Below are 27,484 nucleotides of genomic sequence, written 5' to 3' on the forward strand. Positions count from 1 at the left end.
GGCAGTGTCACTGGCCCTCATATGTGGGATCCGAACCGGGGCCCTCTGGCATCCCAAGCCAGCTCTTAACCATCGCGCCACTCGGCCGGCCCTGGTCACTCTCTTTTTAACCAGCAGATTGCAAACATCAGTCTAATTTGATTTAAGATTTGTTAAAAAAAAAAAAACAACAAAACAACAACAACAAAAAACAGGAAACAGAGAGAACAACTTGTAATTGAGTACATTTAGATCATTAGCAACCAGTTGTTTTCCAAGTCTCTGTGAAGAACCAGTTCCAAATCATTGCCATAACCACTGATATTTCTGGACCAGAAGTCCCAAGCTGGTGGCCTGGGGTTGGATCCAGCCTGCAGATGTCTTTGCTTGTATTGGGTCACAGAGTGCTATTCTTAAAACTTCCAGTTTGTTGCCAACGATTCCAAGCTGAAAGATGTCATGTTAAAATTCAGATTTCTAGTTTCTCTTGAGAAACTGGAGGAGTATGAAGACTAGGTAGATATACTCACGTGGCAACAATCGATTGGAGCACAGCATTTCTATCCAGTCCACCTCAGCCCTTCACCACTCCCCAGTGATTGCTAATGCTGGGCTGCTTTGCTTGGTGCCCTGTTTGCTTCCTACACATACTTGACTTTTCAACCTTTGTTTTAGATCAAGCTCTCTTCATTAGAGAAGGGAGGAACAATGAAAGTGAGTTTGGCTGCAGAAGCTGTTATTTTATAAACAAGTGAAAATAGAAATCTACAAACTCAGACAATTAATCTGGAAATTCCTGAAGACTTGTAGGCCTTTAAATAGTCCCAACAGAAGAAGCTAATTCTATTTGGAAAATTACTCTTTAATTTTTCTACATATCAGATCAGTTCATATTTCTCAGGGTGATTTAGCCTGAAATATATCAGTGGGGCTCCCAGAAATTATCTTACTAAAAACGATACTAGTCAATCTACATCCCATTGGCAAAACACAGTTAAAGTTCCCAACCCAATGATTGCTGCCAACCCTGATTCTTTCAAGAAGCCTGGAATATCATTGGGCATGTGATTGTTAGAAAAATCTTCATTAATTATAAGCCTGGTAAACAGCTGTGCAGTGTGGGAGGTTGGGGAGAGACAGCTCCTGTTTTCATAAGAGAGAACTTGAAATTAAAAGGGGTTTCTAGCTACATAGCCTTCCAAAATAGGATGAGCTATTTTGAGAATAGCATCAGAAAGCAAAAATGCTTATCCTGGAGACTGGTACCCAAATTACAACTTAAAAAAAAGTTCACCCTTAAGCACGAAGGAAATGAAGAGCTATTGTTGGTTTCATAACCAACTTATAGGGACTTATATGTTTTTTAAAAAAATATTACCGACAAAAATACCTATGGCCTGAACTGGTGTCTCTTGTGAGGCAGAGAACTGTTTGCCTGCGTAGTGTTGGTCCTAATTCAAGGAAGAGAGTTATCAGAGACCAGTTTAGGGGATTTTATTTGCTACTGGTTTCCATTATAAAAATCCCAACTCAGCCTGGCTGATGTCCACTGTTGTCCCCACATAGACTATTCAAAATGTTTTGGTCTCTCCCACTATCTCTGGATTTCCACTGAACATTTCCCCTATATTAGTATTTTCGGGTAGGGATGATTGATATCCTTGGTACCAAAACAGAAGTCTTAAAACCTATTTAGATTTTAAGAGAATCATCTTAAACATTTTGTGGTAATTCATATAATTAAAAACTATGCAATGATTAAGATAAATGAGATAGAGCTATAAAGAATAGTATAAATCCTTGGAACATATTTTTCCATGAAAAAGTTTCAGAGTACCTAACGTTACCATTTTATTCATCCTATAAATCATTAACTCCAATTGCTTTCCCCCATTGTCTTCTTCAAACCCATTTCAAAGAGATCTTTATCTTCACCATCACAACCCCCTGACTATTCGTGTCAAATCACTAATAACCACTATACTGCTGAATTAAATGATCAGTTCTCTGTTCTCATCTGAATTGCCCTGCCATCAATATTTGACACCGCTGATAACTCCTTCCTCCTTGAAACATTCTCTTCACGTGACTTCCTGGACACCATCCTCTCCTGGATTTCTTCCTTTCTCACTTGTTGCTTCTCAGTCACTTTTGCTAGTTCTTCTATATCTTCTATGGCCTCTAAATGTAGGCGTGCCCGGGCGGCCGAGTGGCGCGATGGTTAAGAGCTGGCTTGGGACACCAGAGGGCCCCGGTTCAGATCCCACATATGAGGGCCAGTGACACTGCCCTCTACAGCTAAGATGCTGAACAACAGCTCAACTTAGAGCTGGGCTGCCATGAGTCGCTGGCAACAGCTAGGCTGCAACCCCTGCTGCAGTGGGTTGCCATGGGCTACTGTATGTAGCCAGCAGCCAGCGGGAGTGGCCAGCAGCCACCGTGAGCATTCATCCTTCCAGAAGCCGGCAACTGATCTGCCTCACCCGGGAAGAACACAATGATGGTGCCAACTTAGACCAGTGAAGCAACGTCCTCCGCAACTAGACTGAAGAACAAAGCGACAGCAACTTGTCTGTTCCCCTCCCCCCAATTTCCCAGCGCTGTTCCCATCCCCCAATTCCCCAATTAAAAGAAAAATCTTTAAAATAATAATAATAATAATAAAATTTTTTTTAAATGTAGGCTGCCCAAGACTTGGGACTTATACCTCTTCTCTACTTTCTTTTTTTTTTTTTAAGCTGAGCCATCCTGCCACCTGTTGGCAGCTCAGGGGCAACTCAGCTCCAGCAGGGCATCAAACTGCTGTTACTCAGAGCTCGCACTCTTACGCAAGCTCTTAACCAACTGAGCCATTCGACTGGCCCTCTTCTCTACTATCTTTACATTAATTTCTAGGTGGTTTCATTCAATCTCAAGGTTTTAAATAGTATCACTGTGCTGATGATTCAAATCCATCTGTCTGCTCGACCACTCCACACAAAGGTCTAGTCATCTCTAATTTACATTCCCAAAATGGAGTTCCTGATTTTCATATACACACACATTTAAAAACTTCCCCTTCCACAATCTTCTTTATCTCAGTAAGTGAAAACTCCATTCTTCAATTACTCAATGTCAAAACTTGTTGTCAAGCTTGATTTCTCTCTTTCTCTCACATCAACATCTAATCTAGAAGAAAACTCTATTGGCTCTACCTTCAGAATCAATCCAGAATCTTGACGACTCACGACTTTTTCTCCTACTTCTTTGCCCAAGTCACTGTAATCTCTTGCCTGAATCATAGCAATAGCCTCCTGACATCTGACTGCTACTGGCCTCCTTCAGACTAGTATCAACACAGAAACTCTAATGATCCACTTAAAATATGTCAGATCAAGGTACTTTGCTCAAAACCTTGCAGTGTCTTCTGAGTTACAGAGAATAAAAGCCAGAGGCCATAAACTTGTTAACAAGAACCTGAATAATCAGTCATCCAACTCCTCCCTCCAGCTCCCAGCATCTGTTAATCACTCTGACCTGCCTACTCTTCGCCCCCTTGTGCATTCTGCTTGGAACTCACAGAACTCCTTCAGGTTCTTTGAGTGTGCAGGTCACTTCCTGTTCCCACTGATATAATGTCTTTTCTCTAGATGACCTCTTACAAGTCTTGGCTCAAATGTCACCTTCAAATTGAGCTGCCTTCTGACCACTCTGTTTATTTCTTATTTAGTTACAGGATTTATTTTCCTGCATAATACTTATGATCTTCCCAAGTTCCATATAACACATTTATCTATTAATAGCTATATGTCTATCTGCCTTCCCTAAAAGGTAAGCTCCAGAAAGGCAAAGATTTGTGTTTATTTTCTTCAACATTAAATCCCCAGTGTATTCAATTAACATTTGTTAAATGGAGAAATGAATTGATATAAAATTATACATTTTTCTATGTATAATTTTGGAATGTATGTTATGTGTACATATATCTTCAAACCAAGTTTTACTCTAGGGAGAATAGTGAGCAGAGAGAGGACAAATGGGATGATAATTGGTGTGAGTAAAAGAGGCTATCAAAATGATACCTTACACTTATAAATATCATTTCAAGTTTTTAAAGGTGATGTAGTCACTAATTATATGTTATATTATATAATGGAGGATTTCTTATTTGCTCATAAGAATGTATCACAAGTATGTGCTGTGTAGTCCCTGTCTCCTTCTCCCATCCTCCAACTATGGCTGATTGGACCAGGGTATATACCTAATTGGAGCTGGGAATATCACATGATCTCTCCCAGGAATTTGGAATTGGGTCGTTGAGAGACTAAGCCAGTTAGAGAATGGTGAGAACTGGAACTATATAGGCCATGTGGAATTTGAGACCAGTGCCAAGCAATGCCATATGTAAGGTGAATTTTTGAAGAGACAAAGAAACCATGAATAAGGGAAAATGTCTTATGCAAGACGGAAAACAGGAGACTAGAGGGAGCAGATGTGTACAGAGATGCATGTGGCCTCCTACTTTTTAGTGCTACCCACATGCAGAAACTATGCTCTTTCCTGTCCATGTTCTTTGCTGTCAATAGATACCCATTAACATGAACTGCTTTAAAAAGGATTCTAGGGCCAGTGCATTGGTTAAGAGCTGGCTTGGGACGCCAGAGGGCCCTGGTTTGGATCCCACATATGAGGGCCACTGACACTGCCCTCTACAGCTAAGATGCTGAACAACAGCTCAATCAGGAGCTGGGCTGCCATGAGTCTCTGGGAACAGCGTAGGCTACAGCCCCTGCTGCAGTGGGTTGCCATGGGCTACCGTGTGTGGCCAGCAGCCACCATGAGTGTCCGACCAGAAGCCAGCGACTGATCTGCCTTGCCCAGGAAGAGCACAATGATGGTGCCAACTTGGGCCAGTGAAGCAATGTCCTCCACAACTAGACTGAAGACTAAAACGACAGCAACTTGTCTGTTCTCCTTCCTCCAATTCCCCAATTAAAAAAATTTTTTTTAAATGAGTCTATTCTCTTCTTAGAATCTTGACTTAAATGCCAAATAACTTTTCCACAGTATAAACATAATATCCTAACATTTTGAAAAAAAATTAAATATGAGAAAATGCAGATTTAATGCAATTCCCATCAAAACCACAATGGCATTTTTTAAACACACAGAATAAAAAGTCGTCAGATTTGTATGGAATCCCAAAAGACCCTGAATAGCCAAAGAAATCCTGAGAAAAAAGCTGAAGGTACCACACTCCCTGACTTCAAATTATACTACAAAGCAACAATAACCAAAACAGCATGATATTGGCAGAAAAACAGACACACAGACCAATGAAATACAATTGAGAACCCAGAAATAAGCCCACATATATATGGGCAGATAATTTTCTACAAAGGAGCCAAAAAACATACAATGGAGAAAAGAAATCCTCTTCAATAAATACAAGAAAATGTGCTTAATGTTGAATTCACTGCTTTTAATTAAAAAGTAAAAGAAAACTAATACCAAGGCTGGTTTGCCTTTTCAGGATGGTTAAAATCCATATTAATTTGCATACCCTCATTATTTAATTTTATGTTGCATTGCTTTTAAAGCTATTCTTTAATATTTATTCAGCAAAACTCCTTAATTCTGCTATACATTCACATCAATTAAAACAGCTGTTTTCAGCCTGAATATCCCAAACTCTTGGTGAGAAGAGTTACAGGTAATTTGCTACTACTAGTAAAGTACATAAATTTATGAATTGTTTCCTTTTTTCATAAACCTGAAAAGTTTCACTTCTTTGCATTCCCCTATGCATTCATCCATGGAAGGGAAAGAGGCAGGTTAGAGTCACACATTGTCTGCTGACTATTGTATTATGTCCCAACCCATTAATTAAGATATCAAAAGGGAGGGCCGGCCGAGTGGCGCGATGGTTGGGAGCTCGCTTGGGATGCCAGAGGGCCCCGGTTCGGATCCCACATATGAGGGCCAGTGACACTGCCCTCTACAGCTAAGATGCTGAACAACAGCTCAACCTGGAGCTGGGCTGCCATGAGTCGCCGGCGACAGCGTGGGCTGCAGCCCCTGTGGCAGTGGGTTGCCATGGGCTACCGTATGTAGCCAGCAGCCAGCGTGAGCGGCCAGCAGCCGCAGTGAGCGGCCGTCCAGAAGCCGGCGACTGATCTGCCTCGCCCGGGAAGAGCGCAATGATGGTGCCAACTTGGGCCAGTGAAGCAACGTCCTCCACAACTAGATTGAAGAACAAAAACGACAGCAACTTGTCTGTTCCCCTTCCCCCAATTCCCCAGCACTGTTCCCATCCCCCCAATTCCCCAATTAAAAAAAATTTAAAAAAAAATCTTTAAAAAAAAAAAAAAGATATCAAAAGGGAGTATGTGACCCAAGTGTGAGCTTCATATTGCCACCTTCCTATTATACAGGTCACCTACTCAGAAAGCCATTCTCTGGCCCCTGAACCTAAGGTATTCATCAAAAAAGTATCTATCATTTTGTTCCTTCTCACTTAGAATTAATTATTTTATTATTATCTGATACTTTTCATGTTTCTTGTTTGTTTGTTTGTTTGTTTGTTTGTTTGTTTGTTTGTTTGTTTGTTTGGTCTTTCTTCCCCACCACACTAGAACATAGTTCTATGATAGCTGGAACTCAGGATTTCTCTTTTGTTCCCCACCATTTTCCTAGCACCTTAGAATATGTTGTACTTGGCACAAAACAGGCACTCAATAAATATGTGTAGCTAAGAATCGATGAATGGATTTATTAACATGCCAGGCTAGTTCCCACCCCAAAACCTTCATATTTTCTTTTCTCAACCAGAAACCCCTACCCCTTGTTCTTCTAATAGCTGTTTCCTTCATATCACTTAAGTCTCAGCTCAAATGTCAACTCCTCATAAAGGCCATTTTTTATTACATGAGCCTCTCCACCCCTCAAAGCCCTCTCTAACCCATTATGCTGATTTAATTTAAGCACCACACTTATAAATCCCTGAAATTCCCTTTTATATATATTCTTTGCATGTTGGTTGCTGTCACCCATCATCCCAAAGAGTGTAAGATCCATGAGGAACTTAGACTTGTCTATCACAGCATCTTCAGAACCTAGAAGAGAGCCTGGAACAACAAATCTTTGTTACATGAGTGAATGAAAAGTTGAAAATTGCAGTTTTAAAATATACTCCCATACATGGTATCGCTGTTCTTCAGTACTGAGATACAAATAAACTAGATTGCTAAATGTGGAAACAATTTCTAACAATTAAAATTTCACACAGAATATAGATCAAAGAATAGCCAAGTGATATTTCCAGGTGTAGTTAGAATCCTGGTTGGGTGCAAGTGGATTATGATCAGTAGCTGGTTCAACTTTGACTATCTCTCTTAGTTTCCAAGAGAAAATCTTTCTATCTTTCCTCATGTAAACTGGAAAATGAAATTGCAAAGGGGACTTTGCTACAATTAAACCACAACTATTGACTTGGCAAATGTGTGCCACTGTCAAATGTATTTGTGTATGAAAACAGACACAATTCCTAAAGGAAGAAAATTTTCAATTCCAAAAAAATCCTTTCCCGTGCCCTCATTCCCAAATTCCCAAACATAATTAAGTCTCACTTCATAATGATCTCAGACCTAAAAGGGAGAAAAAGTCCTTTGAGCCATAAAATCATAATTATAATCACCCGAAGTAATTGATTACTGAATTGGCCCTTAGCAGGCAGACTGGAGCTGTCAAATATGGAGACATTCACAACTAAGACAAATCTATCTTACAGTCCTGCAGCCCTCCCCCTACACAATTGTTCCCCATCAATCTAGAAACACCTATGAGTTCTTCCTTACACTTATCACCTCCTGGAAATCTTTTCTTATTAACTTCAGTTAACTATTAGGACAATCAGTTAGTCAACAAATATTTATTGACTAACTACCACAGTAAGCAAAACAGATAAAAATGTTCATCCTCATGGAGTTTCCATTCTAACTGCATCACATTCACTTTCAAGACAAATAACATACAGATGATGAATAGCAGGTGTCTGATAGAGATAAATACATAGAGCTGCAGATATATCAACAGATACTATGGTCGGCACAGAGAAACACAGATATCCTGTTATCTCCCAGGGCACTCAGAAATATATCACTAGAGAACATATTTGGGATATGAATCAGGTATGTTGCTCCAACTGTTTTCCTGTAACATATCATATGGGCATGTTATCCTCATTAAGGGCTTTCCTTGAGCAGAAAATATGTTCTTCTTTTTCTTTATACTGTGGTCAGGGGGCAAGTTGTATAGTGCCCCCAAATAGACTGTGAGTTCATTAACTCTTTGTTAAATAATACATTGCATTTATAAGGTGTTTCTTAACATTTCAAAAGGCACTTTCATACAGATTATTATTATTAATATATATCATGGACATATTCTTACTCTGATAGATAAAGGAGAAAACAGCAGATTTCAGTCAGGGAAATGGTGGTAACACAATGAGTGTATATGAGACAACCAGGCTTGTTTGCTAAGAACCAATCCAGTGTTGTTGTTGTTGTGTGTTATTTGTTTTTCTGACTGTCTGTGAAAGTCCAGACTCTGGAAAGTATAGGTATCAAGCAGTTCAAAATCACAGCAATAGAAGCAGGAGAAAGAAAAGAAAACTTGGGCCTAGAGAAAAACTCAAGTCCAAGGGCACAGCCTGGGGCTTTAGTCAATGATTTTTACACTTCACTTGGTTAAAACACATATTTCTAATCAACACCCTAACCCAGACATTCTGACTTATTACACCTGAAGTAAAGCCCAGGAATATGAATTTTCACAAACATTTCCCAGATGATGTTGATGCAAGTCTTCTGAAAAACTCTGGCCCAGAGAGAACTACCTCACTGCAAAGGTTGGGCTGGAGATGGCCTGTTAGCTCAATGGGTAGCTTCTACAGTTTGGCACGTTCAGGTAAGGAGTGGTACCAGAGGTCCACTACCGCAGCCATCACACAGTGATAAAGAAAGCCATCACTGCTAAGTGCTGTTAAATGCACTGGCCATAATCTAGTCCCAGAGAGGAAAGATCTAGATTGCTTCTAATGTCCTAGTCTCAGAGTACAGTCTGGTTTGTACCTTAGGAAATACCTGGATCCCAGGCAGGAACATCTGGCATAGCCAGTACATGGAAAACCAAAATGAAGACACAACTTCAATCTGTGAGCAGGACAGCTTGGAAAGTAGATAATTTTGTTACTTTAAAGGGTTTACTTGTTCTCATCCCTAATACTCCAGATCCAGTTAAGGATGGGAAAGGATAACTAACATAAGCTGGAAATGTGGGCCCTCTATGAAAACCCAAGTCTGAAAATCATGATTCAATCTCAAGTTCCATAATGAATTACAGCTGAGGATGCTGATTTGTTGCCTACCTCCAGCAGGAATGGCCCAGGAATGAAGTCTCAAGGACAGATGCATTATGGAAGAAGGAACAATGAGGCAGGAGTTGGACCTGAACTTCAAGAGTATGTCCTCCACCAGGAAAGTGCATGGTTCAGCAAATATCCTGTAGCAATATTCTTTTTTTTTAATATTTTGTTTTCTTTTTCAATTACAATTGACATACAATAGTATATTGGTTTCAGGTGTACAACATAGTGACTAGACCATTTATATAACTTAGGAAGTGATCACCCCGATAAATCTAGTACACCTCTGACACCATACATAGTTATTACAATATTATTGACTATATTCCTTATGCTATTCTTTACATCCCCATGACTATTTTGTAACTACCAATTTGTACTTCTTAATCCCTTCACCTTTTTCACCCATCCCCTCAAACTCACTCCTATCTGACAATCATCAGAATGTTCTCTTATCTATGAGTCTGTTTCTGTTTTGTTTGTTTGTTTATTTTGTTCTTTAGATTTCACATATAAGTGAAATCATATGGCATTTGTCTTTCTCTGCCGTACTTACTTCCTCACCTTTTCACCCATCTGCTCAAACCCCCTGCCACCTAGCAACCATCAAAATGTTCTTTGTGTCTATGAGTTTGTTTCTGCTTTGTGTTTTTATTTTGTTCTTTAGATTCCACTTAGCAAAATCACATTGCATCTTTCTCAATCTGACTTACTCCACTCAGCACAAAACCCTCTAGGTCCATCCATGTTGTTGCAGATGGCAAGACGTCATTCTTTTTATGGCTGAGTAATAATAGCCTGTTGTATAGCGCATATATATATATAGTCACCTCCTTTTTACCTATTCATCCACTGATGGATACCCAGGTTGCCTCCATATCTTGGCCATTGGAAATAGTGCTGCCATGAACATATGGATGAATACATCCCCTCAGAATAGCATTTTGGGTTTCTTTGGATAAATACCCAGAAGTGGGATTACTGGGGCCTTCTTTGTCTCTTGTTATATGTTTTGTTTTAAAGTCTATTTTGTCTGGTATAAGTATTGCTAGTCTAGCTTTTTTTTCTTTCATTTCCGTTTTTATGAAATATCATTTTCCATCCCTTTATTTTCAGCCCATGTGTGTCTTTCAACCTGAAGTGAGTCTCCTGTAGGCAGTATATGTAAGGGTTTTGTTTTCTTATCCATTCAGTCTCCCTATCTTTTGATTGGAGTATTTAATCCATTTACATTTAAAGTAATTGTTGAGAGATATGTAGTTATTGCCGTTTTATTATTCATATTTTTTATCTTTTTCCTTCTTGTTTTTCTTCCTGAAGAAGTCCCTCAAACATTTCTTGTAATACTGGTTTGGACTTGATTAACTCTTAGCTTTTCCTTCTCTGGAAAGCTCTTTATCTCTCTTTCCAGTCCAAATGATAGCTTTGCTAAGTAGGGTAATCTTGGTTGTAGTTCCTTGCTGTTCATCACTTTAATATCTCATGCCAGTGCCTTCCAGCCTGCAAAGTTTCTGTTGAGAAGTCAGCTCAGGCAGCTATCTTGTAGGTAACTAACTGCTTCTCTCATGCTGCTTTTAAGATTCTCTCTTTGTCTTTAAACTTTGGCATTTTAATTATTATGTGTCTTGGTGTGGGCCTGTTTGGGTTCATCTTGTTTGGAACTCTCCCTGCTTCCTGGGCTTGTATGTCTATTTCTTTTGCCAGGTTAGGGAAGTTTTCCATCTTTATTTCTTCAAATAGGTTTTCAATTCCTTGCTCTCTCTTTTCCTTCTGGTACCCCTATGATGCATATGTTGGTACACTTGATATTGTCCCAGAAGCCCCTTAAACTGTCCCCATTTTTTTTATTCTTTGTTCTTTCTGCTGTTCTGATTGTGTTTTCTGCTACTCATCTTCCAAATAGCTGATTTGATCCTCTCCTTCATCTAATCTACTGTTGATTCCCTCTACTGTATTCTTCATTTTAATTATTGTATTCTTTATTTCTGACTGGTTCTTTTTATGTTTTCTATTTCTATTTTTATATTTCCTACCTCTTTGTTAAAGCTCTCTCTGAGATCATTGAGCATCCTAGTAACCGGTGTTTTGTTGTTGTTGTTTGTTTGGGTTTTATTAAAAGATTTTTATTGGGGAATTGGGGAATGGGAACAGCGCTGGGGAATTGGGGAAAGGGGAACAGACAAGTTGTTGTCATTTTGTTCTTCAGTCTAGTTGTGGAGGACGTTGCTTCACTGGCCCAAGTTGGCACCATCATTGCGCTCTTCCTGGGCAAGGCACATCAGTCGCCGGCTTCTGGATGGACGCTTACAGCGGCTGCTGGCCGCTCACGCTGGCTGCTGGCTACACATGGTAGCCCATGGCAACACACTGCAGCAGGGACTGCAGCCTATGCCGTCGCTGGTGACTCCCGGCAGCCCAGCTCCAGGTTGAGCTGTTGTTCAGCATCTTAGCTGTGGAGGGCAGTGTCACTGACCCTCATACGTGGGATCCTAACCAGGGCCCTCTGGCGTGCCAAGCCAGCTCTTAACCAATGCGCCACTCAGTCGGCCCTAGTAACCAGTGTTTTGAACTCTGCATCTGGTAGATTATTTGTCTCCATTGTTTAGTTCTTTTTCAGGAGCTTAGTTTTCTTCCTTCACTTGGGGCATGTTTCTTTGTCTTCCCATTTTGCCTATCTCCCTGTGTTTGTTTCTATGCATTAGATATAGTTGCTATGTCTCCCAATCTTTGTAGAGTAGCCTTATGTAGTAGGTGTCCTCTAGGGCCCAGTGATGCAGTCTCCCTTGTCACCTGAGTGGGTGCTCCAGGTGTGTCCCGTGTGTAGGTTGTATGTGCCCTCTTGTTGTAGTTGAGTGTTGGTTATTGTTTGCATGTAATTGGGAGGGATTTACCATTAGCTCATTGGTTGTGAGGACTGGCTGTGACTACAGTGGAGGAACTTGATGCAGGGGCTGATCTTGTGGAGTAGGATTTGTTTAGCAGAGCCCTGGTGCTGCCCAGTCTGCCCTTTGGGTGTGTTATCTGCAGAGGCAGCTGAGTGGTGCTCTGTCTCAGTCTGAAGTGAGCCACCAAGTGTTCTGATGCAGGGGACTCTTGGGAGGGACCCTGCCAAGGCCAAGTTCAGCTGAAGCCTGTGCCTTGCCTGGGGCCACCTGGCATGATCCATGAAGTAATCTGAAAATGGCAACCACCCATGCTGAACTTGGAGGTACCTGAGAGAGGCCAACCCATGAACTATAGCTGGCTGTCGCTAGTACCAGACTTGGAGCTGCTTAGCAAGAAGTATGGGGCACATTGAGGTTAGGTGCTGCTTGCTTGGGTTTTGTGAACCTTTGAGAGATTTTAGGAAAGTCCACAGCATGAGCCAAGACAGGCTATTTATATGGAAAAGCCACTGAAAGCAGCTGGAATAGGCCTGAAAGTTGGGTGGGGTGGAGTCTTAGGGAACCACCAGGGCAGTTTGCCAGGTTGATGGAGACTCAGATATGGTGGCCACCTGCATCTGCACACCAGGAGAAGGGAGGGCTCACCAAAGAAACAATGGCTTCTGCCAGCACTTCTGTCTGAATGAAAGCTGTCTTCCAGCCCTTGCTCTAAACCTGACAATACAGTTCCTCCCTGTATATCCTTGGTGCCTTTCAAGCTGTTGCCCCAGTGCTGAAGCTCAAAGTTAGTGAGTCTGTCAACAAGTAAGTCCATGTGCAGGCCCTTTAAGAGTAAAGCCTCAGACTCCATCAGCTCTCCATCACACTCAGCCACAATCTCGGCTGGTTTTCACAGCCAGAAGTTCTGGGGACTTCTTTTCCTGGAACTGGAATCCTGAGCTGGGGAGGCTGGTGTGGGGCTGGGACACCTTGCTCCTCTGGAGGGATCTCCACAACTGAGATATTGCTTCCAATTTTTAACCACCACACACATGAGTTAGACCAGCCCATTCCACATCTCCACTCCTCCTATCAGCCTCAAGGAGGCTTCTTCTGTATATCCTTAGTTATAAGACTTCAGGCAATTCTCAATGGTAGTTGTTCTATGGTTTAGTTGTAGCTTCGATGTGGTCGTGGGAGGTGGTGAGCACAGCATTTACCTACTCTACCATCTTAATTCAAGGACATAGTAATCTCATTTTAAAATCTATAGCTATCATTATTTCCCCCACATCCTGAGATTGGGTCTATCAATGCACAAAATAACTACAAGTAGAATGGAACAACTAGACATTTCCAGATGTCAGAACAATTAGATGACACACATTCAAGTAATTTCAAGTTTAAATTACTAAGCATCATTTTTGCTTGGATAGGTGATAAGAATTGATACCTAATATATATGAGTATCTGGGAAAATATTATCTTGTTTATTTAAACCAGAGGGAATATTTTTGTACATGTGAAAACCAAAGTTGAGAGAGATCATTGGCTTTTCCAAATACACAAATAGGTTGTCCAAGATGAAGAAAATAAACTTTTTAAATTTGAAGTCCAAACAGTTTTATTCTGCCTTTTGGCTTCTCTGCTGATTGATAAATAGATAGATGCTTTGGGGGGGGGGAGGTTCCTGGCATTTTTACTATTTTATTAAGAAAAAATTTAAATATATACTAAAATAGGATATTATCATGAAACCCCAAGTACCCACCACCCAGCAATAAAAATCTTCATTCTTCTTTTACTCACTCACTGCCTCCCCCCTCAACTCAAGGTTATTTGGAGCAAGTTCTAGACATCATATCATTTCATCCATAAATAATAGTTTGGCATAGATTTCTAAACTATCAGTACTCTCTTTTCAAAAATTAACAACAACATATGGCTTCAAATAATTTAATGATATAAGAAAACATACATTTACATCACAGTGCATGAGTTTATATTTATTATTTTACCAATAATTAGGGGATTGCCTTGGGTGGTGTGAAGCTGAAATCCAATGTGTTTTGGTGATAGATTTTCAACTACAATGTTTTTTATATCAGTATAAGTTCATATGGTTTTTTTTTTCGTAAAAGGAATTCCTACTCATGACATTTTCCCAAACTCAGAAACCTTTGAGTGAATTATTCTGATTCCATTACAACTATTGGGCTCTGGGAATTGTGAGATTTCCCACTTGAAGCTTCTATCTTCTTTGATTGTGATGATAATCAACTGAATTATTCTTTTCCTCTTGAGAACAACAGAGCTTCTTGATTCCAGTGGCTAATAAAGGCTCTGATATTGGAAGTAAAACTGTTAAAAAGATGGAGAACAGCAACGCAAAAGCTCAAACTAGGCAGTGTTTCAGAAAAACACACTAATTGCCTTGAAAAACCCACTTTGCTTTGTAGCAAACATTAACTATATGTTGGTTAAATAATATACATTTACATATTAAATAATATGATGTCTAAGATGTGTTTCAAAATAATGTTGTGGGAGAATAGTGAGTGGAAATACAAACAAAATTAAATTGGCTATGAGTTGATAACTATTTGAGTGATGAAGGTTTATTATATTATCCTCTCTACTTTTGCATATATTTGAAATTGTTCAGAGTGAAAAATTTTAATAAAGAGGATAAGAATCACATGAAAATGACAAACCAAAGTCCTCAAAAACTCTTTGCAAACTGTCGTCTGAATTCACTCACCCAAACAGCTAGCAAGTAATAATCAGAGTGTTTCGGGTTGCACCACTTTTCAGTTGACTCAAAGAATAGCAACAAAGAACCAACAGGAATCTGAATAATATATAAACTGGTCAGTTATTTCTACTTTTTTGATTAGTTACAGGTTAGTCCTACTTAGAACTTCTAAAGAACTTGAATGCAACCTGCTTCAGAGAACATGAATTATTCCTTGGTTTCATGGGGTGACTATCAACTGTTATAAGGAGGACATAAAATTTCCTTGGAAAATACTGTCAGAGAATCAAGTCAGCCTCAGGGAAAAGAAAAACATGGCTTACTATTTCGAACAGATCAAACATTCATGAAAAAAATAGTCAGTATCCTGACACTTTTATAGTAAATATTTTTAAACTGAATAAAAATGAACAAATGAGCCATAATAAAAACAAGTCAAAGGCTTATTTGTTAGTGACAAGGGAATCTGCCTTAAGATCAAACAAATAATAGAAGAGAGAGAATTCCTGCACGATTCTGCAAAGTGTAATGTCCTAGTGAACAATCAGTGTACTCTTTCCAAATATTAGCCAGGAGGTGTCAGAATTTGGTCTCTGCTTCGTCTGACCCACTTCAACCATAAAAATGGACACCCTGGCTGCTGAAAAGCTCTGACCAGTCCCAAGTCCCAGCATTCCCAGAGCTTAAGCCTGTCCATGAGAGTCCAGGCTAGCTGGCTGCAGATGGGCACTCGGACAAAACTGTCCCCAAAAGACAAAAGCCTGAGCGAGGAGGATTCAAGCAGCCTGCTCACAACAGCACTGCTATCACCCTAAAAAATTCTTTTGAAAATATATTGCCTTAAGTTCCAGAGCAAAGGAGAGGGGAAATGAAAAGGAAGGAGGAAAAGCAAGCATGAAGGAAAGAGAAGAAAAGTTTGTAATACGATATTTGTTCTGGTTTTTAAGTCAGCAAGTGATATCTGATATCAAAAAGTTAAAAATTAACCAAACAAATTTTGTTTATACCTTTTTTATCACAAATACCACATTTTACCTTGTATTTTGTTTAACTGTATGTATCCCTCCTATTATATTTCTGTAGGGAAGAAAGCATTTGGAATTTATTTTTGAAATACCACAGTCTCTATAACATATTTGTCATATGGCCATATTTGTCTCTAATGTATTTTGGGTTAATTAATTAATTAATTGGTCCAGTCAAGTGCAGTCAGCTGACAGGTAACATGAAACACCTGCAGAACCTATAGATTGAATAATACACTCAATATATTTAACTCATCACACTAATACTGCAATGAGAGTGTATAGGAGAATTGTTTTCTTCTTATTTTTGTTACTTTACATAGTGGGATTTGTGTAGCTGCCAGTGAATTAATACATGTAGCAAATATATTTTACATCTATTTACATATGACCAGAACTTAAAGCTCACACTTCCCAAATGCATGTCTTTAAACAATTGAACTTAATACTGTTTCCATCTTCTATGAACCTTCTGCTCTCAGTTTGTGAAAATAGTCTTTATAATTCACATAAACAAAACAACAGAAATGTATTTTATTTTCTTCTCAAGCCAAGAAAGAGAAATTGCTATTGTATCCTCCCTTGTTACGCAGAATTCATATTTCTGAAACAGGATCCTCAGGAGCAAAAAACCTTGAAATGAGGTTTCACAATAGAAATTGCTAATCAATTGCACTTATAGCCAAATCAGTTAAGTAGATTTCTTGATTTTTTTTTCACAAATAAAATTCTACCTTTAAAAGTTTTTTTTTAATCAATATGTGAGAGTAAACAAAATCACTGATTTGAAAACTATCTAAAAATTTAGCAAGCACCTTGTCTAGGGCACTGATTTCTCAAGTGAAAAAGCTAAGAGCCAAGGATAGCAACTGACTTTATCTGTCAGCAAATGAAATCATGACTGCAGCAGCACCAAAAATCACATAACCTCCATGGAATATTGCCTAAAATTGTACAAATCACTTATTTGATGATATGTACATACATACAATGACCTTGAAATTTGGCACTTTAATTCAATTATTGCCTTAAATCTGTAAATGTTTATTGATTCAGGAGCTATAATAATATTAGCTGACTTTTTTTAATCTACTGAATATCCGGAGTTTTTTTTCTCAGCCAGAGCATTATATATATACTGTAGTCTGAAACATATCTTAGACCCATAAGTTTTAGTCTGCTGTACCAAAAATAGCAGAGCTCTCTGGAAAGATTTATAGTATATAAAAGAAGTAGTACATAAAATCGAAAGAGCACTAAAGTTGTTGAATGCTGATTAGCTGTTGTCTTCAACTCCAATTTTTGTTTTGCAGTTAAGACACATTTTTGGAATTTTAAATAAGCATAGGTATTACAGGCCACTAAAATAGGTAATAATCATTAAAGGAAAAAAACAATTTTGGACCTTGTACCTTTGTTTGCTTGTGTTTTATTTACCATAAATGAAGTTCTTTTTCAATTTTCTTTTTGTGTGCAGATCACTCTTTTGCTAATACTTTTAACAAACAATTCCTAGAAATTCATTGGTGCACGTGTGTAGAATTTTGTATATTTATTAGTGTGACCTTTTAAACTTTAAAAATTATCCTTCATAAAGAGTCCAATATTACAAATATATTTATACTTTGTGTAAGAATGAACTCCATTTTATTCATCTTTTACAAAATAATTATTGCACACATCTGAGGAATCAGTATATATTTGTTAAATGTTTAGCATATAATTTTTGGTTAAAAACAAATTACTGATTTTAGAATAAAATGGTCACCATCACAGTTCCAAATGAAAAGTTACCTACAGGGCTCTAAAAGTTCCAAAAGAAATATTAAAGTTGTTTGTTGTTTTCTATCTGTGAAACACTGAGCAAATTATCTGCCTTTTAATGTACTTTTCAGGATATTTCTATCCCTTATAAATAAATCTAGAGAGGTTTTTTTATTCTGACCCTGTGAGTATTGACAAATACATTTTATATTCTTATCTATGAAGATAATTTCATAGTTTCAAGAGCTACTATTTATGGACTATATGCAGTAATACATCTCAGTTTTATTTTTTATGTACAGGAACTTTCAAATGGCTAATTCAGTTAGGGAATTTCAAGGACATTATGACAAATAAGATAACATTCAAGACGTTTGAATTTGAGGATTATTGTTTCCACTTACATAAAAGTTGCTTTAATTTGGGTGGGGTTTTAGTTTAATTCTAATTTCACTTTTTTTTTCCTCTAGAAAATCACTTCATCATTACCTGTGGAATTCCATCATATAAGGCATGCTATATATTTTTTTCCTTTTGCAGGAAAGAGCCCAAGAGAGAATTCTCCTCACAACGAACGACCCTGCTGTGCCCTGTGTTTACTCGGCAGTGATCCTCAGAGAAAGAAATTTGAACATGTATTAGAGCTAGACGGAAGAACTGGTGTGATTTTGAAAAAGTTATTGCTGCTTAAAATTCTACTTTAAGCCATATATAAATACAAACCTTTTTAAAACAAAAGAAAAAAGGAAAGCTACTTTTGATGGTACAAATGAAAGGTTTCGTTCCTGACACCAAGTTGCACTGTCCATTTATTTTGTCCCTATCTCTGTACGCAGGGTTTTTCTCCTCTCCTTTTTACTCAATAACAATAATAATATCCGATTTCAGGCTAAGGATCTGGCCAAACGGAATGAGTAATATGAACATCCTAGATCAAACTTTATGAAGCAATTGCCCACCCCTCTTGGTTGATGGAGATGGTGAAGCTCCTCTAGCTTAAATCTACTGGGAAGTTGTAACGATGCGGTTCGCACTTGGACAAATACTGGCGCTTCCACCAAGAATGCCCCCAAACCAGGTACACAGTGAGAAGCCCATACCTACAAAAGAGTAGACCCAGGGGACAGACCTGGACGACGCAGGAGGGTGCGAAGTTAGTAACTAGGCTTTGGGAAACCGAATCGCTCTTTCTCATTCCATTTATTCTTTTCTTTTCTCTCCCTCATTCAAAAATATACATACATATATGTATGTTTATATCAGCTCCCGCCTGAATCTGAATAGCTTGAGGTTTCATTTCGGCATCTAGTTTCTAATAATTAATGATGCCCTCGCCTGGCGCCTGTGGCCGGTGCTGGGGTTCGCGCCCCCGGAGCACCTGACGTCAGCGGCCCGGCTACCTGCGTCAGGTCCCAAGCAGTCCCCGGTGGCTTGGACCAGGACTGTAGGGGCTGCAAGGAGGGATCCCCGGGCAGGGCTGGATGAAACCCTAGAAAGAGAGAAGAGGGCTTCCCCCACGCCTGCCAGAAATTCCTGTCTGTTAGAATCGCAGCGTTCGCGGCTCCGGAGCACCCGTGGGCACACCAGACTTGCGACCGTGTTTGAAGGCCCAAACCCGGGTGTAGGTCCCGGGGCTCGACGAGTGTGGGGTTCTAGAGAACGGGGCCAAAGAAATTCAGAGTAAATCTGCAGGCGGCGGCGAGCGCTTTCTTCCATCCACTCTTGTAAGGGTCAATGTTGTATTGTTTCCACTGGCTCCAAAAAGTGAACCTTAAAGAAATAGACCCACCCTTTCTACCTCAAGTTGGCACACCTTGCAAGTTGCTGGTCCCGGGGAGCTTTTCGCCCGTGCACGGGTCGTGAGAGATCACAATGTTGGGGAAGGGGTGCTGGGACCCGCCCTTGGGGAAAATGAACGCGATCTCGCCACTATCTTTTTTCTCTCCTTCCTCTCCCAAACTTTTCCTTCGTTCCCCACTCTGCTCTTCACCGTTAGACCAATTTTTGCAAATCTCTCAAGCATGGGGAGTTCTCAAGGTTATGGAAAGGTGTGCTTTTTCAAAGGGGGCCAGGGCCTCTGACTTCCCAGAGTGTTCAACCGCGCAGTGGCCCTTGTCCTAAGGGTCGGGGACCGAGTTTGGCAAGCGGTCGGCCTGTGCGTGGAATGGAGTCTACAAATCCTGTAGCTCTCCTAGGCCCTGTGTGGATTTCTTCAACGTAGGCTCTTGGAGAATTATTTCTCTCCGCTAGGATCCTTATTTTTAAACTTTTTTTTTCATGTTAGTAGTGCTTTTCCGTGTAGTTTTCCATCTTTTCATCTGCACTCAGGACAGAGGGGAGTGAAGGCAGAGACTCCCTGAGCAAAGATTTAGGCCGAAAACTGCTTGTTATTACGTTTTCGCCTGGAATAAATTTGGGTCCCAGGAACTGCCCCTGCGCAGCCCCAGCAAAACCCGTGGCGCTGCAATCCTCTCTCGAAGGACAGCAGCTCAAGGAAGTCAGTCGTCGGAGGACCAAGAACACAACTTTGCTTCGTCCTCCTCCCCGCCCCCCTTACACCCTAAGAGTGACTGGGAACTCGGGCAGGAGCGAATTTCTCCCCCTCTCCAATTGAGAGCAGTTAGCTGGCTCTGTTACTGGAGGAAAGAGAAGAAAAGCAGTTTCTGTGGGTGTTTTTTTAAGTTAGAGCTTTAATATCAACTTGAATAAAATGACATCTTTCCAGAGTCAGTCAATAAATACCGCGGTAGCCACCGCACGCTCCAGTGACCTCCCATTCCGTGGCTTCAGAGGAGTCCCCAACTCCAGCCTCATCCGTGAGGCGGGGAGCTGCGGGTTCAGCCGCCATGCACCAGGCCCGGTCCTTGTGGCCAGCCTGCCTTCCCTCTCTCTTGGCTCCAAAGTCTGGAGATGAATCGAACTAAATTAAATCGACACGCGTCAACTTTTAAACGGCTTTAAAATCAGTGACACCTCCCCTCTGTGTGTGCCCCACTGCCTGGCAGATATAAACTGTGACACTCTAGTATCTCCAGCGAGTAAAACACACACACAAACACACGCACACATATATACACGCACACATATACGTATATGTGTGCATATATATATATATACATATGTATATATGTGTGTGTGTCTGTGTGTGTGTGTGTGTGTGTGTGTGTGTATATATATATATATATATATATATATATATATATATATATATATATATATATATATATATCTATATCTATATTGCCATACTGTGACACTGCCTTCACAGCCTTACCTGGGGTCAGGATTTAGCACAACACAATTCATTAGAACAAAATTAGCCTTACTTATAAGCGTTGCTTCAAAGTGGCAACTTGGAGTATTTCAGGAATTATTCGGAGAAGGTATTTTGGTTTTATTTTGTTTGTTTTTTAAGAAGCTGGGAATGTGCTTTTTTTCACCCAATGTCCTTCGCTGCCCTTTTGAGGCAGCGATAGGCCCTCCTGACACTTGGTTAAGCCTCAGGATTTAAAAAGATCATTTCCTCGTACACCAATTTGAGCGAAATCTGGATTCAGAGTGTGGGTTTACACGCCCAGCTCGAATGTCTAATGTATCAAATCCTCGTTAACGAACGGCCCGCTCAGTGGCCGTGTCAGCCAAAGGTCAGCCCCGTGCAACAGGGCAGCGCGGTTCAAAAGCACTCTTCCAGCGCCCCCCTCCCACTCCCCTCCCAAATCCATCTTTCACATTTCAATAATAGAGCACACGGAGTTCCAACGAGAAATGCCAAGGTTGTTTTTCTTTCCTTCTTCACATTAGTGACATGTAAACGACGTGCCCTAAGGCAACTGCTGAAAAATTAAGTTTATTTTTTTTCCAGTGGGAAGGGAGTGTAGTTAGTGGACAAGGTAATTGTCGAAATGTCCTCAAGAGGCACCAATGTTTGAGAAGCTGTGGCTCTTAAAAATCTTCACTTAAAACTAATAATAACAATAATTAATAAAAACTTCACAGCACTGAAATGGAAACCATGAGTAAACTTCGTTGGGGACCTTCGGGATTAGAAACTGCTCAGAGAAAGGGACAATTCCCCTCCCCCATACCACACACACACACACACACACACACACACGTAAACGGACACACTTTAGAGACCAACAGAAAGCCTATTCTTAAAAAGCAGCTTTGGTATCTACAGGGACAAAGGATCCAGGAGAGCGAAGCTGGACCCCTTTCGCCTCCGCCTCACTGGGGAGCCCCGCGGCATTTCTGACTACCTTGGGGTCCTCAGCGTTGATACACACCAGCCTCAGAGGCCGGATTGGCGCGGCTGCTCCGCATCAGCCCAACTTCTCTGCTCGCGCCTCAGGCCACGCGCGCGCGCGCAGTCGCGGGCCGAGTCCTTTGGGAAAGGTGGCTGGGCCGGGTGGGGTAAAACGAGACTTACCAGGTCTGGGATCTAGGTTTCGGGCAAGGTTGGCAGCAGAAAGAGGCCGGGCAGATAGTCAGTCCTACCGGAGACGCGCAATTTGGACAGGGACTAAGGCGTGAGTGGGGGGAAGAAAAGCGTCTGTCTGGTTTGGGGTCCCTCTTCCCTTAGCTGGGGCCTGCGCAGACTAAATTCGCCCTGGCCTGTGGAGGCCCCAGAGCCCGCCTCACCGTCATCTAGCCTGGGCGTGCGGACCTCCGGGCTCTGGCGCCGACCCGGGGGCGCCGGAGGAGCAGTTGGGGGAGCAGGGAAGGGGCGTCCCCACTCTCTAGCTGGAGAGAAGGCAACTGCCTCGCCTGCACTGACACTGGCGGCCAAGCTGAGCAGCGGGGCAAGTCCGCCGCGCCGGGCCGCAGGCTTGCAGACCCCAGCCGGCTTTTGCCCTTGCCCCTCCCTTCCCTCAAGCCCCTCGCCAACTGAAAAGGGTTCGTGGGGCCTTGGCCTTTTGAGAAAGAACGCAGGAACCCACGCTGGGTTTGTTCTTTCTGCCCAGAGCGAGGCCGACTCAGGTCTTCGTCATTAGCATGAAGTCCGTAATGTCTAGCTCGCCCCCACCCCCACCCCCACCCCAACATACTCAAACACAAAAGGACCCAAATTGGGAAGGGACTTCCTGTGGGGTGGCCCTTGTGACGGGGTTTGGTGTATCTAGGGATTCTGCGCCTCCGACGAGAGGCCCGGCTTCCGGGCCTCCGGGTGCCTTAGACAAGAGAATCCTCGTGCTCCGGCCCCTTCCTGCCCAGTCCCCGCGAGTGGGAGAGAGCAGCTTCTGCCAGGCCTTTGTGAGCCCAGGTCACGATGGCTCTTCTCGGGCCATCCTCGTATCACTGAACTCCGAGTCTTGGAGCCGGGTAGGAGTAAAGACTTTGCCCTGGGGGGATCATTTCCAAAACCCCTCTGCCTCGCTCTCAGGTTCAAAGCTGAAGACTTGGTGAGTGGTGAAATGGTGCTATGGCCCCTGAAACTGGCTGAGGTGAAGCTGGCCCTAGGTTGGACTGCAGTGCGAACTGGTCAGTAACACAAGACCTCTCCTGCTGACAATGGGGAAAACAAGAGGAATGGAATGGGTCTACCTGCTCAGTTGAAAGTAATAACCAAAGCAGGATTGGAACCTGTTGGCAGCCATTTTCTGCTGTCATGGTACCTAGGATTTTGACTAAAATACCCAAAGGCAAAACTCTGCAGAAGCCAGTCTGAGGATAGTTACCCAAAGACCCTCCACTATCCCTCCCTCCCCTTTGTTTACAAGGGTTGATCGCTCCACTAGACAGATTATGCACTCCCTCTGGAAATGACAGTACATTGGCCACAAAATATCCTGCAACGTGCAGGACCCCAAGAATGTCACCGAGAGAGAAAGGCAGCAGCCGGCACCTGAACGCCACCAAACCCTACACTTTCCAGGTCTCTAGGCCAGGTAGGGCAGTTCCTTCACCAGTCATCATGTCTGCACCACGTAAGCACGTTGGAGCTTAAAACTACCAGCTAATAAGCATGCAAGCTGACAAGTTTTATATGATTTGGGAAGGGTCAAGTGAAAACCCTAGAGAAGCCATTCAAGCAAGTAGTCCCCCAAAAGGGTTGGAGGGACTGGGGCACAGTCAGAGTCAGAGAGAGGAAGAGGAACCAGGAGGAAGGAAAACGGAGAGAGGAGAGAGGAAAGAAGAGAGAGGAGGGAGGGAGGGAGAGACAGAGGGAGAGGGAGAGGGAGAGAGAAACGGACAAAGACAGGCAGACGCTCAGGCCTGGGTGTGTGCAAAGGAAGAGGGTGGGCGCTAGGGAACACCCAGTGTCCCACTCCACACACACACTTCAGGTTTAGGTTCTAAGGGCCAGGTGAGTAAGAGGGGACGTCCTTTCCGAGGGGCTGAGATACGAGAAAAGCCAGGGTGCCGGTTCCCAACTTGGAAGGGCACAAGAGGGGTAAGGATTTTCAGTGGCATGGCTCGTGGTCCACTATGGCTCGTGCCCTTCGCAGAGCGCGGCCCTTAGGATTGTGGGGAGACTGCCGGACCCGCTCAGTTACGCGTTTGGACGGCTGAGGCCGCAAGTTGCTCCAGCCTACGTGTCTGCCTGGCTTTGTGAACGCACTTAAACCAGCGTGGTTTGAAAACAAACACGTGCAGCTTCTTCGCCGTACTATTTTGACATTCCGGCCAGCGGCATTCACAGGCAGGAGCCTCTGAGCCAGGGCTACTTGCAGCCCGCATGGGCGGGGGCGCCGCTGCTTATTCTTCAGCACGTGGAACCGTTGATCGCGCGTGCGCACTGCCCTCCCAGCCGCCGCCGCAGACCGCTGCAGACTTGGAAAGCGCCCGGCGGGGCTGCAGGATGGCGTAAAGAGCCGCTCAAATGTTGACCACCCGGCCTTCTGTGGAGGTGATGTGGGGGGTTTTCTGTTCCACCCACCACACCGCCCCCCAAATCTGGAATTTATATATTTTCACGAAATTCCCCAGGACAAAAATCTTTGACGCACAGACTCACCCAACCCTATCCTTTCTCGTGGTTTTACCTTCCTCCACAACTTTGAGCTTTCTTTGCCAGAGGCCAGGATTTTCCAGGATAAACAATTTTTAAAAAAAGAAATCACGATGTGAGCTTCTCTCACCCTCTTTACGTCTTTATGTTTTCTGTAGCATAATGGGAATTGTTGCACAAAAGAGGGATGCATAATATATTTTTTTTAAGTTTGCTAACTTTTGGGTATTTTTTAAAAGATATGATCCCCATATGTTTTTATCCACGCTTAACAGTTGATTCTTGTGTATGCTGTAGGTGAAAATATCACTGTGTAAGTTTCATAGCCCGTGAATTCTCCAGCGTATACTTACAGAGATGCCCCGCAAACCATCACAGGCAGCCAAAATATTGTTGACAGTCGAAAGTCTCTAGCATCTTCATTGCCAATGTCCTTTCCATACTAGATTGCTAAATCCGATTTCTTTATCTTGAAAAACCCACCTCCAGTATAGCATCAATTGGAAACTTCATACTATTTTAGCTTCTCGCTCTAAAGTGGAAATAAACGTTAGGAACTCATGCCAGAATTCAGCATGCATGGTAAAAATAGCCCCTGGTTTAGCCTGATCGTGTTTCCTCTTGCTGAGTCAGAGACTCTGGAATAAACCAGCCTTGTATAGATTAATGGAGAGCATTGCCCATATTTTGTGTGTATTATGTCATTATATTTGCAATAAACTTTGAGGGAAAGGCTCAAGTGTGACATGTTATAGGAAGTTAACATTTTTCTTATTTGTTGTCCCAAACTAGAGAATATCATTTGAAAAAATAGATTATCGTATAGTTAGCCCCATAAAGTCTTAGTCTCTACCCGTATATCTAACTAGTTTAAATGGGCATATTACTGAGGGTGAATGGAGTGCTAAAAATCTGAAAAAGAGAACACCCTGAGTTATGTGAACTTTCAGTGGCTTGGCTAGCCTAGAAGGGATAAATCTTCCTGTCGCCACTCTATTTTCAACAATTCTAGAGAGTGATATCAGCTGTGACTATCTTTGTGAAAATAACACTTTTTTTCTAATATGAAAACATAGTTCTAAGGTCTATGCTTGATGCTAGGAGGAGGTGAGAACTCTGTACCTAGAGAGAAGATAAATTTGTAATTAGCATTTTGAGCTGGAAAAAAGAAAGAAATGTAAGTTGTAAATGTCTAAAATCTGGTGGCTTCCTATCTAGTTCACAAATATCAAAGGCACAAGCACATTGTCTTCATTTTTAGTTTGGCAGACCACATACTGTTACTTCCCAGCCATCACAAACTGACACTGCTCTTCATAGACCAGGGCCTTCTCTAAGCTGCTTCCTGGAAAGAAACATGTTCAGGTACCAACTCTACCAGCACTATTTGGTGAGTACAGTTTTGTTGCCAGCCTTTAAAAGTTCTGAGAAAACTTCACAATCAACAAATAAAAACATTTAAATGCCAGGCCCATCAGCAAAGAAGGTTAGTGCTATTTTCATTGTCAGCTAAAGCAAAAAAAAAAAAAAAAGATAAGCATATGGGGCAATTGAAAGGTTACATCTTTCTTTTGGAGGTGGTTTGCTTCTTAAAGGTTAACTTGAATGCTTGACTTTAAAAAATCAAAATCATCAGCTGCAAATGCTTAAAGCAGTTGGGGGTAGCTTTTGAAGAAGAAAACAAAGGATATGAAATGTTTGAAAATTACTTAGACCCCCATATAAATGATGCTTGTATATTTATATGCTTACTCTATAAATTACACACACATACCACAACTCATTTCTTTTCATTTCTCAAATACGATTGCTTGTACTCAGGCATTTTTTGTTGACACAATATAACTTTTTAATAACTTGTTAGCTATTCTAATCAGTTGGCAGTATCTAGACTACAATGCAGTCAAAATACGAACCAGGACAGCTTTCTGCCTAAATCAAAATCCACAGCTACACATAGAAACCAGTCATTTGCAACATCTTCAGCTCCTGCTAAATAGGGTCTAACAATATATTTCCCTGTTCACATTCATGTATTTCAGAACCTAATAGCCCATGAAGAAAAGTATGAAGAATACATCTCAAGAAGCAGACATTAAAGGTACCAGCAAAAATAATAGACTATGTTGAAGTTTGAAGCATTATTTTAGGCTACCTACATCATTAATGACTTTTTCTTTGTGATGGGTGTTAGAGAAGAGAATGCATAAAGAGGAATGGCATACATATAAATATTGACTTCTACTATAAAAGTTCATTTCCTGTGAGTGAGATTATTCACAAACACACACACAGTACTCCTCAAATGTTTTTTTTTAATTATTTGGCCTTCAAAGTCTAAAATATATATATTTTAAATGTGAAGTAGTTTTGAAGTAAATAGTACCCCTAAAATTTGCCTTTAAAATACCCTACTTAAATCATGTATCATAGTATATTTAATTATTTACTGGAATTAAAGTTTAAAAAGACACCAGGTACATAACAAATAATAAGATGTTTATATTTCCAAATTTGATGTAAACTGCATTTAGAAAAAATGCAATCATTTTGTATCTACCAAAGTTGCAAAAGTACTGCTGCTGCTGTTATCATCACCATCATCATCATCATCCTCATCCTCATATCAAGCTCCCAAACATTCTGCTTTCTAATGTGAAGAAGGATAATTGAGGTGTTCATCTTTCTTTCCTAGAGAGATAAGCTATCATTATTCCTCTTTCTATTTTTGTTAATTAT

General features: G+C 41.3%; 1 long non-coding RNA gene across 1 annotated transcript in view; it reads right to left on the minus strand.

Annotated features, from left to right (window-relative positions):
* Positions 1-22,799, minus strand: part of LOC109394544 (uncharacterized) — a 116,027-nt gene extending 93,228 nt beyond the window's left edge. Inside the window, exon 1 of the long non-coding RNA XR_002126473.1 lies at positions 22,223-22,799. This is a non-coding gene — a long non-coding RNA (uncharacterized LOC109394544). The remainder of the gene's footprint in view (positions 1-22,222) is intronic.
* Between the last annotated feature and the right edge of the window lie 4,685 nt (positions 22,800-27,484).

The sequence above is a fragment of the Hipposideros armiger genome, unplaced genomic scaffold (assembly GCF_001890085.2).
Source record: "Hipposideros armiger isolate ML-2016 unplaced genomic scaffold, ASM189008v1 scaffold_427, whole genome shotgun sequence".
NCBI classification, from domain to species: Eukaryota; Metazoa; Chordata; class Mammalia; order Chiroptera; family Hipposideridae; genus Hipposideros; species Hipposideros armiger.